The following is a 12015-nucleotide window of genomic DNA, read 5'->3' as shown; positions in this document are numbered from 1 at the left end:
ATTGGCATAATAAATTCAATCTGCTGTAGCTTGTATTTTTGTAATCATATATTTTATTACTTAGATAGAAACAAACATATAAACTATAAAATATAATATATATAGAAACAAACTGAAGCTAATAAGTTCAAAAAAAGAAAAAAGCTGAATTTTACCATGCAAAATTTAAACAATTCCAGAACCAGATAGATCTACACTTTAATATATTTTTAAATCACGTTCCTTTCCAAGACCATTTATGTATACTTTACTTTTCCTTGTAAATGATTATCTCTTATTTTAATGAACCACAGCTTTCTGAAAGGGAAGAGGAAAGTATATTTAAGTTCTTGAAATCTCTAAAATCCTTAAAAATTAAACATCATTGACACCTCAAGAGTAATACTTATGAGGCACTAGCATATTATTAGGAAAAAAAAAAGTATTTTTAGCAAAAGATGTCAATAGACCATGCCCTTTAATAGTTTATTCTGGACACTAATATGAACAAGTTTGATGTTGCCAGACAAGGAAAGATGTTTAGGATAATGCTGCTCAAAGGTGATGCAGATCCAGTCTTCTGGGAATTATCATTTTTGTGTGAGTAGGTCACACTAACAAATTAATATTTGGTATTTTATTTTTAAATTTGAACTCCAGAAAATCTGCAGTTATACGAAACCCTCTATACATTTTTAAATATAAAATTTACTATGTTATCTCTCTTACAATCTGAAGCAATAAAGTGAAGGACAGTTTAATCAGATTAAAATTTTTGTACTAATTTATCAATAGTCAAATAAATGACTTAGGGGTTCCTATTTTATTTTTTACAGAAAACATTGATTAATCTTCCCAGTATCCTGGGGAAGAAGACTTATAATTTTAATACTCACTAATGGCAACAGGGATCAGAAAAATATAGAAGGGAAAATTATAGACAGCGTCCTAAGTATTCTATGACTACTCTATGAGAAAAAGTAGACAATGTATTTGTGCCTTTAACAGCATTGAAAAGAGAGGAATTTGTGGTTTAAAGTAACAGTATAACAGTTTTAGCACCATTGTAAGAGAAATACAGAAACAGAAAAGAGACAAAAAAATCTCTAATGTTGTCAAACCATAGCAAAAATGAAAAAAAAATTAAAGCATTAAATTTTCACATTGCCACACTAGTCAATGCTCAGTTTTCATTATTCTATTTAATTCCATTGTAGATATTTTAAATGAAGGATAAGTTGATTCCTCATTTTAAATTACTACACTTTGTGTACACCACACAAATTACTACGCTACACTTTGTATCCATAGTCAATTTTGTTAGAAATTATCCTTTGGAATCCTATTTGTGTAGGTTTATATACATTCCAATTTGTGGCAAATAGTTTTAGTTGTGTACTACAAAAATAAAAATAGGAATTTATTAAACAAATAAATATTTTCACATCTTGGGAAAATATAAATATCTACTACTCATTTTATTTAATTGACACAATTATTTTATTTTCCATTAAGTACTATAAACATTATTCACACTCTAAATAATCAGTAAGAGTATAATGACTGTTTCTATAATTTATTTCACCTAAAATACATAAAGGAAATGTATAGATACCACACATTATTTGAAAAGTTAGGATCTATTTATTTCATATTTTATAATATACTTAACCACAAATAGAAATAACGTAAGAAACTGCATTTCATAACTAGAAATTCAAGTGAATTATTGTAATTATTCTATAAAAACTCATATACCTCTGGGACACCTGACTGGCTCAATTGGAGGAGGATGTTACTCTTACTCTGGGGTTGTGAGCTCAAGTCTCATGTTGGATGTAGAGATTACAAAAAAATAAAACAAACTGTTAAAAAAGAACACATATACTTCTTTTACATAATGCAAGCAAAATTTAGTGTAAATGACTATATTTTATGCTGTATATGTTTACCTCATCAAAATAAAATAACATCTTTTATAAAAAATCCCATAAAATAGATACCTGCATATACAACTGCAGTGGAAACAACACAAATGTCCATAGATGGAATGAGTTAATGAGTGAACTGTCGTATATGCATGGGAAGGAATATTATTCAGTCTTATAATGGAAGAAAATACTGACACACGTTACAGCATAGATAAATATTGAGCGCGTGCACGCATGCACGCACACACACACATACACACACACACACACACAATACTATATAATTCTACTTATCTGAAGAGTAGTCCAATTTATAGAGTCAGAAAATAGAATGGCGCTTGCCAGGGGCCAGGGGAAAAAGGAAATAGAAAGTTATTGATTAATGGACACAGAATTTCAGTTTGAGAATATCAGAAGAGACTTGGGGATTAATGTTGGTAATGACTGTGTAATAATTTGGCAATACTTAATGCCACAGAGTAGAGTGCTATTTGGTTTTGGTAGTACAGACATTTTAACAATATTTGTCCTTCCAATCCATGAACATGGAATGTGTGTCATTTTTTGGTGTTTGTGTCCTTTTCAATTTCCTTCATCATTGTTTTATAGTTTTCTGAGTACAAGTATTTCACTTCTTTGGTTAGGTTTATTCCTAAGCATGTTTTGAGTGCAATTGTAAATGAAATTGTTTTCTTAATTTATATTTTTATTACCTAATTGTGTATAGAATTTCAATGAATTTCTTTACATTGATCTTATATCCTGCAACTTTACTGAATTCACTTGTAAGTTCCTGTGGCTTCTTTCTTTCTTTTTGTTTTCTATATATAGTATTATGCCATCTACAAATAGTGAAAATTTTACTTCTTCCTTATAATTTGATTTATTTTATTTTTGTTGTTGTTGTTGTTATTGTCTAATTACTCTGGATGGGACTTCCAGTACTATGTTGAATAAAAGCAGTGAGAGTGGACATCCCTGTGTTGTGCCTGACTGAAGAGGAAAAGCTCTCAGCTTTTCTCCACTGAATAAAATATCCACTGTGAGTTTTTCATGTATGGCCTTTATTATGTTGAGGTATGTTCCCTCCAAAACTACTTTCTTAAGGGTTTTTACATTGAATGGATGCTGCACTTTGTCAAAAATTTTTTCTGAATCTATTGTAATAATCATATGGTTTTTATTCTTTCTCTCATTGATGTACTGTATCACACTGATTTGTGGATAATGATCCATACTTGTGTCCTGAAAATAAGTCCCAATGATCATGATGAATTATTTTATTAATGTATTGTTGATTCCGTTTGCTATAATTTTTTTAGGATTTTTGCATCCATGTTCATTACTGATATTGACCTGTGGTTCTCTCTTTTTGTTGTGTCTTTATCCGGTTTTGGTATCAGGGTGATACTGGCCTCAAATAATGAATTTGGAATTTTTCCTTCTTCTATTTTTTGGATGTTTTGATTACTATAGATATCACTAATCCTTCTTTAAATGTTTTATAGAAATCACCTGTGAAGTCATCTTGTCTGGGACTTTTTTTGTTGATGTTGGTAGTTGATGTTGATTACTGATGCAATCTCCTTGCTGGTAATTAGTCTATATAAATTTTCTAATTTTGGTAGGTTATAGTATTATAGAAATTTATACATTTCTTCTAGTTTGTCTAATTTGTTGGCATATACTCGTTCATAATATTCTCTTACAATTGTTCATTTTTCTGTGGTGTTGGTTGCTATTTCTCCTTTTTTATTAGTGATTTTGTTCATTTGAATCCTCTCTCTCTGTATCTGTCTTTCTCTCTGTTTCTCTCTCTCTCTCTCTTTTATGAGTCTGGATAGAAGTTTAGCAATCTTGTTGATCACTCCAAAGAACGAGCTTCTGGTTTCACTGAGCTATCTGTTCTATTTTTTCTTGTTTCTATATCTTTTATTTCTACTCTATTCTTTATTATTTCCTTCCTCCTGCTGGTTCGATGTTTTTATATATTCTTCCCTTCCTAGCTCCTTTACATGTAGGTGAAGTTATTTATTTGAGATTTTTCTTGCTTCTTATTCTTATTTTTTTAATTTAAATCCAAGTAGCTAACATATAGTGTAAAAATGATTTCAGAAATATAATTTAGTAATTCATCAATTCCATATAACACCCAGTGCTCATCCCAACAAGTGTGCTCCTTAATGTCAATTTTCTATTTAGTCTATCCCCCCGCTGAACACCCAACAGCAACTCTTAGTGTGTTCTCCTTATTTAAAAGTCATTTACAGTTTGTTTCCCTCTCTGTTTTTATCTTATTCTTGCTTCCATCCCCCTATGTTCATCTGCTTTGTTTCTTAAATTTCACATATGATTGAAATTATATGATAAGCAATACAGCATATTATAAATTGTGTGGTTCATATCCCCAGGAAGCAGAGATTCTTGTCCTTCTGTTGTGATAACCTGATCAATGTCATAAGATACATACCCATCCAGGCATTCAACTTTGCCTTCAAAGATAAATACAAGCAGATCTTCCTGGGTAGTGTGGACAAGAAAACCAGTTTGGTGCTACTTTGCAGTGAATCTGTCATCAGTTGGTGTCGCTGGAGCCATACCCTTGTGTTTTGTGTATCCTCTTGATATTGTCTGTTCCCCTCTAGAAATTGATGTGGGAAAAATTGGAACTGAAAGGGAATCCAGAGGCCTTGGTGACTGCCTGGTTAAGATCTATAAATCTGATGGGATGGAGGGTATGTACCAAGGCTTTAATGTATCTGTTCAAGGTATTGTCATCTATCAAGCTGCCTACTTTGGTATCTATGATACTACAAAGGGAATGATCACAGATCCTAAGAATACACACATCTTCATCAGTTAGATTATTCCACAGTATGTACATTGGTTGCTGGGTTGATATCTTATCCATTTGACAGGTTTGTCGCTGAATGATGATGCATTCAGAGCATAAAGAAACTGATATCATGTACACAGGAATGCTTGACTGCTGGAGGAAGATTTCTTTTTTTTTTTTTTTTTCAACGTTTATTTATTTTTGGGACAGAGAGAGACAGAGCATGAACAGGGGAGGGCAGAGAGAGAGGGAGACACAGAATCGGAAACAGGCTCCAGGCTCTGAGCCATCAGCCCAGAGCCTGACGCGGGGCTCGAACTCACAGACCGCGAGATCGTGACCTGGCTGAAGTCGGACGCTTAACCGACTGCGCCACCCAGGCGCCCCTGGAGGAAGATTTCTAATGATGAAGGAACAAAAACTTTTTTAAAGGGTGCATGGTCCAATGTTTTCAGAGGCATGGGTGGCACTTTGTGCTTGTCTTGTGTGATTATATCAATAAGTTCCCATAAGTTATTTCCTAATCACGCCCCCTCCTGTGAACAGGTATACTGTATTATATAACATATCTTGAGCATACTTGACAGACTGTTGAGTGCTATTTGTCAATAACAAGTATTTACAGGTTGAAAATGGGAAGCATTAAGTGTTGCCTGGGTGGCTCAGCTGGTTAAGCATCTGAATCTTGATTTCCACTCAGGTCATTACCTATGGTTCATGAGATCAAGCCTCATATTGGGCTCTAAACTGTAATCATGGAGCCTGCTTGGGATCCTCTCTGTCTCTCTCTCCAATCCCCCCTCCCCCTCCCATGCTCTTTCTCTCTCTCTCTCTCTCTCTCTCTCCCTCCCTCCCTCCCTCTCTGTCTCTCTCATATTAAACAAATAAATAATAAATAAATAACCCAGGTGAAAAATGAGCAGAAGACATGACTAGACATTTTTACAAATACATACAGATGGCCAACAGACACATGAAAAGATGTCCAATATCACTAATCATCAGGGAAATACAAATCAATGATTAAATGTCACCACACACCTGTGAGAATGCATAAAATTAACAACACAGGAAACAACAGGTGTTGGGGAAGATGCAGAGAAAGGGGAACCCTCTTATACTGTTGCTGGGAATGAAAACTGGTGTAGCCACTCTGGAAAAAAGTATGGGGTTTCCTCAAAAAGTTAAAAATAGAACTACCTATGATCCAGCATTGCACTACTAGTTATTTACCCAAAGGATACAACAATATCAATTTGAAGTGCTCTGATATAGAGACCAGGGTCCCCCCTGGCTTGCACACACTTGAGCTTTAGCTGCCCTACCAGTACATTATCTGCATAGACAGTCCAAGTACCACAAAGGCCTGTACCCACTTCGGCCACAGCTGTGTTTCTGTGTGTAGAAATCTGGGATCCCCTTGGCTTAAACCCACATCACCTTCAGATGTTCTACCACAGTTCTCACTATATATAAAGACCTGGAATCCCCTGGCTTTAACCCACTTCAGCCACAACTGACCTGACTGAGAATCCTTTGTGTAGCAAACATCAGTACCATTCCAGTCCACATTGATTTCAGCTTCAGCCATTCTACCAGGATGACCTCAGTATGGAAAGCTCCATTACTTTCAACTCAGGCCAGCCATATCTCCACACAACCAGCAAAAGTCACCAAGCACACACAATGTAAACATGGGATGACCATAAACAAGACCATTCCTTCAGTTGTAGGAGGAATACCTCTTCTGTATAACCCAGAGGGAGGGGGGGAAACCAGAAAGTCAGGCAAAATGATGAGACAGAGAGATATGGTCCATATTAAAGACCAAATCAATATATATATACATATATATGTACATATATATTGATATGTATGTATATGTATATATGTATATATATGTATATATATATAAATTATTTGTATGTATACAAATTACATATATATATATATATATATATACACACACACACACACACAATCCATCTATGGTCATAATATAAATAATAAATTATATATGATAGATGATTATATATAAAACTATACATATATAACTATTTCCAGATCACTGGCCCATTCTTCTGAATCCTCTAATCTATTGTTGATTCCCTCTATTGTATATATAATTTCAATTGTTGTATTCTTGAACTCTGGTTGGTTCTTTTTAATATATTTTTAATCTTTATTTTAACTTCTCAATGTGTTCTCAACACTTCTTTATAGCCCAGTGAGCATCTTTATGATCATCATTTTAAACTCTTTATTACACAAATTATCTCCATTTCATTTCTTCTATCTTGGTCTTGGACAGTTGTGACTGAAGTGGGTGCAAGTCAGGGGATCACAGGTCTTTATATACAGTGGGCACTGTGGCAAAATATCTAAAGCTGATGTGGGTTTAGGCCAAGGGGGTCCCATATCTCTACACACAGAAAGCACACTGGAAGGACAGCTGAAGCTGAAGTGGGCCCAGGCTTTTGTGGTCCCTGGACTGTCTATGTAGAGAATGTCATGGCAGGACAGCTGAAAGTGAAGTGTGTGTAAGCCAGGGGAACCCTAGTCTCTATGTCAGAGGGTTTCTTGGCAGATATATGAGACTGAAGTGGGTCTAAGCTTGCATGTTTTAAGACTTTCCACCAAGAGGGTGCCCTTGTGGGTTGACTACAGCTGAAGTATGTAATGGTCTGGGAGTCCTGGGGTGCGCCAAACAAGGGACACACTGGACAGGCAATTAAAGATGATGTGGACACAGGTTGCACAGGTTGGTGAGGCCTCTGGACTCTCCATGCAATTGATGCTCTGGAAGAATATCTGAAGTTTAAGCGGGTACAATGTGGTGTGACCTGGGATTCTTCACACTGATGGAACCATGACAAGACAGGTAAAGCTGAAGTGGGTGTAAGCCAGTATCTCTGGAGTGTTCCCAAAGGGGATACTCTGTTGGGGTGACTTGAGCCAAAGCAGGTGAGACCCCAGAATGCTCTGAACAAGGATTACCCTAGTAAACCAGCTGAAGCTAAAGTGATCCAGGCCTGGAGTTTTCCAGGGTGCTTTACACCTACACTACCTTGGCATAATGGCTGGAGCTATAGTGAATGATGACCAGAGGTGTCCCAGGAAGCACCACCCTAGGGCTACCTTGGTGGAATTTCTGGGGCCATTGTGGGTTCTTGGTCTGGAGCTCACTGAGACAATAGGTCAGCTATGGCATACAGACCTTTCTTCAATCTACGTTTTCAAGATAAAAAAGGAACATAAACCATGGCACTCAACAGTCCCTAGGATTCAGAGAGAGTTCTAGCAGCTGCTCTGCCACGTGGCATAATTCTACTGCTTAATCTATTTTATACTACTTGCTGCTTTAAACTGGGGCTTTTTCCCTGTGTCCCAGGGTAGGCAAATCTGTTCATAATCCTTCAGTACTATCCTTCTCCACTGCAGTTCACAGCATCTGGGGTGTGACAGGTTTCCCTTGGTGTCTCTGTTTCTCATGCCATTTTATCCTTTAATCTCTCTTACCTTTGTTGTCTAGAAGTTGTTCAGTCACTCCTCAATTCTTCTTCTGGAGGAATTACATTGTTGATAGGTGTTGATTTTATGTGTTCATAAAGGAGATGAATTAAGGATCTTCTGACATTGCCATCATGGACTGGACTTCTTCAGTGTTCTTTTTATAGTTTGGATATTAACCTGCTATCAGGTAGAGTTGCAAATACCATCTCCTATCAGTTACCTTCTAATTTTGTTGGTTCTTTTCCTACATGAAAGTTTTTACTTACATGCAGTACCATTTTATTTATTTTTCATTTGTTGTTTGTGTTTTTAGTGTCATATACAAAGAATCATTGCCAAGATTAAGGGCAAGTATATATTTTTTCCTTTTTTTTCTAAGACATGGTTTCAGATTTTATGTTAAAATCTGAAAACAATTTTGTGCTAATTCTCATAAGAAGTGTAAAATAAGCGTCCAAAGTTTTGGGTTTTTTTTAATGCATGTAGATACCTGGTTTTCCCAACACAATTATTAAGGAATATATTCTTTCACTGTTGAGCATTCTTGGTTCACATGTCAAATATTAGTTGAACACATATGCAAAGTTCATATCTGGGCTCTCAATTCCATTTTATTGGTCAATATGTCTATTTTTATGCAAATATCATACTGTTGTTTTTAGTATAGATTTGTAGTAGTTAGAAACTAACAACTGCAATCCATTCAACATTGTTCTTTCTCAGAAATGCTTGGGTTATTTGGGGGTTTTGGTTCCACACAAATTTTAGGTTCATTTTTTCATTCTTTTGCTTTGTTTAATTTCTGCGAATGAGGGCTTTAAAATTGTGATGGAGATTACATTAAATTTACAGTGATATCAGATACTATGGATATTGTATGAATATTAATTTTTCTGATTCATGAAAATGGGTATGTTTTCATTTCACTGTGCCTCCTTAAATTTCTTTTTTTTCATTAATAGAAAATTTAGTTTGATAATATACAGTGTAATTTAGTTTCAGTGGTAGGGTTCAGTTTTCATCTCTTACATGCAACACCTAACGTTCATCAAAACAAATGCCTTCATTAAATACCATCACTCATCTAGCCCAGCTCCCATCCACCTCCCTCCAACAACCCTCAATTTGTTTCCCTCTCTGCTCCTCCACCCCCTACTTCCCATTTGTTCATAAGTTTTGTTTCCTAAATTCCACATATGAGTGAAATGATATGAGATTTGTCTTTTTATGATCGACTTATTTCACTTAACATAATACATTATAGCCCCATCAAAGGCATTGCAAATGGCAATATTTCATTATTTTTGATGGCTGAGTAATATTCCACTGTATATACATATACCACATCTTTATCCACTCATCAGTTGAAGGACATTTGGGGTCTCTCCATAGTTTGGCTATTGTTGATAATGCAATGCTGCTAGAATCATTGGGATGCATGTACCCATTAGATATTATAGATTTGTTTCCATTAGGTAAATATCTAATATTGTGATGGCTGTATCATAGAGTAATTCTATTTTTCAGTTTTTTGAGGAATCTCTGTACTGTTCTCCAGGGTGGCTTTACCAATTTTCATTCCCACCAACAGTGCAAGAGTGTTCCTCTTTCTCCATATCCTCATTAACACCTGTTATTTCTTGTGTTATTAATTTTAACCATTCTGACAGGTGTAATGTGGTATCTCATCATGGTTTTGATTTGTATTTCACTGATGGCACATCTTTTCATGTGCCTATTATCCATCTGTACTTCTTCTTTGGAAAAAATGTCTATTCATGTCTTCTGCCTATTTCTTTTATTTATTTTTTTAAATATTTATTCATTTTTGAGAGAAAGAGAGAGACAGAGTGTGAGGGGGAGAGGGCTGAGATAGAGGGAGATACAGAATCTGAAGTAGGCTCCCAGCTCTGAGCTGTCACCACAGAGCCCAATGCTGGGCTTGAACCCATGAACTGTGAGATCATGACCTGAGCCTAAGTTGATGCTTAACCAACTGAGCCACTCAGGTGCCCCTGCCTATTTCTTAACTGGATTTTTTTTCTTTCTTTTTTTTTTCTTGATTTGTTTTTGTTTTTGTTACTGAGTTTGATAAGTTCTTTATATATTCTGGATACTAATCCTTCATCAGATATGTCGTTTGCAAATATAACTTCTCATTCCCTGGGCTACCTTTTAGCTTTGTTGTTTCCTTCATTGTATAGAAGATTTTTATTTTGATGAAGTCCCAATAGTTTATGTTTGCTTTTGTTTCCTGTGCCTTCAGTGATGTGTCTAGTAAAAAGTTGCTGTGGTCAAGGTCAAAGAACTTACTACCTGTTTTTTCCTCTAGAATTTTGATGATATCCTATCTTGCATTTTGGCCTTTCATCCATTTTGTATATATTTTTGTGTATGGAGAAAGCAAAAGCACTGGGTGTTATATGTAAGTGATAAAACATTGAGTTCTACTCCTTAAACCAATACTACACTGGATGTTAACTAACCTGAGTTTAAAAGAATAAATGAAAAGAAAAGAGAGAGAGAGAGAGGGAGAGAGAGAAAGTAGTCCAGTTTCTGCAAGTCCAGTTTTCCCAACACCATTTGTTGAAGAGACTGTGTTTTTCCCATTGAATATTCTTTCCGGCTTTGCCCAACATTAGTTGAGCATATACTTGTGTGTCCATTTATGGGCTTTCTATTGTGTTTAATTGATCTCTGTGTCTGTTTTGATGCCTGTACCATACTGTTTTGTTACTACAGCTTTGTAATATAACTTTAAGTCTGGAATTGTTATGTCTCCAACTTTGCTTTCCTTTTTCAAGACTTTGGGTATTTGGGTCTTGGTAGCTCCTGAAAAATTTCAGGATTGTTTGTTCTTAGCTCTGGTTAAAGTGCCATTTGTATTTTGATAGGGATTGCATTAAATGTGTCAATTGCTTTGGGTAGTATAGATATTTTAGCAATGTTTTTCTTCCTAATCCACAAGCATGGAATGCTTTTCCATTTTTTGTGTCCTCTTCAGTTTCTTTCATAGTTTTCAGAGTATAGCTCTTTTATCTCTTTAATGAAGTGTATTTCTAGGTATCTTCTGATTTTCAATGCAATTTCAAATGGGATCAATTATTTGACTTCTTTTTCTACTGCTGCTTTATTGTTGTATAGAAATGCAACAGATTTCTGCATCTTGATTTTATATCTTCGACTGTGCTGAATTCATGTATTAACTCTAGCAGATTTTTGATGGAGTGTTTTCATTTTCTTTTTTTTTTTTTTTTAAACGTTTATTTATTTTTGAGACAGGGAGAGACAGAGCATGAACGGGGGAGGGTCAGAGACAGAGGGAGACACAGAATCCGAAACAGGCTCCAGGCTCTGAGCTGTCAGCACAGAGCCTGACACGGGGCTCAAACTCACAGACCGCGAGATCATGACCTGAGCCGAAGTCGGATGCTTAACCAACTGAGCCACCCAGGCACCCCTTCATTTTCTATATATAGTATCATGTCCTCTGAAAATAGTGAATGCTTGACTTATTTCTTACTTGCTGGAAGCCAAGCTATCCCAGCCTGAATGGCAGGGCCCGGGCTGTGGACGGATTGGTGACTGCAGGGCGGCCCACTGACAGTGAAGCTTCTTGTACTCCTGCTTTTTTGGTCTTAAAAGTACCTGGGGTATTGTCTGTTGGGGAATTGCCCTCGGCAGGCCCCCTGGGAAAAGAACCATTAGGAAGAAAATAAGGTTCCACAAGAAATTGTGTGGCCTTATGTTTAGCCC

The 12015-nt window shown here is 35.9% G+C and overlaps 1 pseudogene; it reads left to right on the top strand.

The window, feature by feature from the left end:
• Positions 1-482: 482 nt before the first annotated feature.
• LOC123610947 lies at positions 483-5258 on the top strand (annotated as a pseudogene).
• Positions 5259-12015: the final 6757 nt, after the last annotated feature.

Source organism: Leopardus geoffroyi, chromosome A1 (genome assembly GCF_018350155.1).
Source record: "Leopardus geoffroyi isolate Oge1 chromosome A1, O.geoffroyi_Oge1_pat1.0, whole genome shotgun sequence".
Lineage (NCBI taxonomy): Eukaryota > Metazoa > Chordata > Mammalia > Carnivora > Felidae > Leopardus > Leopardus geoffroyi.
This window is presented reverse-complemented; position numbering and strand designations above follow the sequence as displayed.